Genomic DNA, 2,741 nt, shown 5'->3' with positions numbered 1-2,741 from the left:
TATTGTAGATGGTTTCGCCGGAGTTTCGCTGGAGCACGCCGAAGTTTCGCCGGAGCTCCGCCGGCAAAGACCGCCGTCATTAACGGCGGTAATGATTGGGCATTAGCAGCGGTTTTGTTACCGCCGTTAAAGGCGGACATTAGCGGCGGTTTTGTTACCGCCGTTAATAGAGGGTTTCATTACCGTCGTTAAAGACACTTTAGTGGCGATTTTTTTAACAGCGGTAACGAAACCGCCGCTAATGATAAATTAGCGGCGGTATTAACGGCGGTTTTCGTTACTGCCGTTAATAGTACCTTTAACGGCGGTTTTCGTTACCGTCGTTAAAGAAACCGCCGTTAATGCCCTGTTTTGGCGTAGTGTATCTGTCAATCTATAGGTCCACTTGTCTAGTTATCTGTCCACGTGTTCACCTATCTATCCACCTATGTCCACATAATCTGTTTACGTGTCCATTTGTCTGTCGTCCATTGTTAGCTACTTTTCCAACAATTGTAAGTTTTTTGGCAACTTTTTTGACAAATTGCTAGAAACGGAGATGGGTAGCGGCAACGATAGGCAATTTGTGAGAAAGAGAAAAAAGTATAGATGAAAAATAAAAATAAAAATAAAAGAAGAAAAAAAGTCATTTAAAATAATAGTTTGTATTTGTCACGTGTATATTTTATTAATCAAGTTATTACAAGCAAAACAAATAAATAATTAGACTTTATGCCATATACACCTATCAAAAAAACTTTTCACCAATTAAAAAAAAAAATCATATAATATTTTAGGAAGCCACATACACCCCCCTTTTAATACTAAAAATTACTGGTTATGATAAAAGGAATGAAACTTTATGAGACAAATAAATCATATAATAGTTTATGGTGCATTAATTCAGGCAGAAACTCGGACTGGGACTTTGGATAATTGAAATTTCATTTTTCATCTTTAATAATGCTACAAAGCAATTCTGAGGGTGTTTGTAACAACCCTCGTCACTGTTTACTGATAAACTACCGATTACTGCTAAACTGAGACTGGTTATGATTGATAACTGAAGTAATTGAAATACTGAACTGATTGACTGAAATCTGAAACTGATTGGTTGACTGTATCTGTTTAAATGCATTTTCTATCTGTTGATTGTTAATTGATCTGTTTGTGTTTTTTTGTTTAAACTACAAATTGAAGGCCTTATCGGCGACCGAATCTGAAATTGATTAATGTTCTGTGTTTGTTAGAATTTATAGGATTTTATGGTATATTTATCTGAAAACTGATTTGGTATGATTAAATTAGATTAAATATTGATAAATTGCATAGTTTGGCTTAATTACCAAAACACCACACTAGTGGCCCACTAGATGAACCATATTTGGGCCTTATAATATACTTAGGCAACATTTCATCAGCCACAATTGAACATCACAACCGACCAAAAGAGGAGAGTGACAGGTTTGGAATGAATTCAACTTGATTTTGTGCATTGGCTTGAAGAATTGGAATATAGGTTGCAAATTAAGCTTCCTCACCCTGTATTGGAGACTTAGGTAAGAGAATTCAACCTCTCATTGTTGTGTTTAAGCTTGTTCTTGCATGGTTTTGAGCAAAGTTAAAGTCTAGAGCCAATATATGGCTCAAATTGTTGAATTAGAGTTCAATTGTTGCATGCATGTGCATATTGATAAGTTTTGTGATTATAATTCATCATTCCTCACTTGTATGTCTATATTTTGAGAGTAGACCATGAATTCATCATGTTTTTGTAAGAGTTAGCTCATTTGAGCTTGTATTTAAAGCTTTGAAATGATTTAAGTCCATGCATATTGCATGTTCATCTTGTTCATGAATATTGGTTTGAAATTGGGTTTGAATTGAACACCTTTGGGCTTTGATTTTTACAATTGAGCTTTGAATCATGTTAAACTATGAGTTTTGAAGTGTTTTCCAGAAAATGGGCCCAAAGGAATCGAATTTGATACATTTGTAGTTGAATTTAAGCTTGAGGTTCAAATCTGGGAATTCTAGGTTTTGAACTCACGCTCGAGCGGGGTGACTGGCGCTCGAGTGTGGAAATCGTGCTCCCAGTATTTTGTTCTGTTTTTAAGTCAGCTCGAGCGGGGTAATTTACGCTCGAGCGGAAACTTGTGTCTTACGCTCGAGCGGATGTCGAGTGCCCAATCGAGCGTGGATTTCACCTATCCAGCACTTTTGACTGTTTTGTAGTATGCTCGAGTGGTTGAGTCTGCGCTCGAGCGGAAACCTTTGTCTGCATGTCCGTTCGAGCGGATTAACCTGCGCTCGAACGAGACCCCTGTTTTCTAAAAATTCTGAAAATGCTTTTAAAGTGCATCTTTGCATCCTCATTTCATCTTAGGCACTCTTAGGCCTAGTTTAAGGCATCTTAATGAGGATATAGATATAGAACCACACCGAGGCAAATTAGGGATTAAGTTATTATCTTTCCCAACTATGTAGCTTAGTGTGTGCTCAATCTGTAAACTGTGTAGAGTTGGCGACTGGGGACGCGCTCTAGCTTTACTGTAGCCCAGAACTTTGTGAGTAACAACTGTGTAAAGATATGTTCAAAATGATTATCTTCTGAACAATTGAACTGTACTGCTTTCTGAACTGATACTGCTAATTGAATGAATGTATGTCCTATATTCTGAACTGTATTGTGGCATCTTTAGCAACTACTGTTTACTGTTACTGTTACAGAGGTCTCTGTCGGTTCCCTTGTTGGAACGACT

Source organism: Camellia sinensis, chromosome 6, assembly GCF_055761805.1.
Source record: "Camellia sinensis isolate YWXY chromosome 6, ASM5576180v1, whole genome shotgun sequence".
NCBI classification, from domain to species: domain Eukaryota; kingdom Viridiplantae; phylum Streptophyta; class Magnoliopsida; order Ericales; family Theaceae; genus Camellia; species Camellia sinensis.
The sequence above is the reverse complement of the archived record's forward strand: the minus strand, read 5'-3'. Positions refer to the sequence as shown.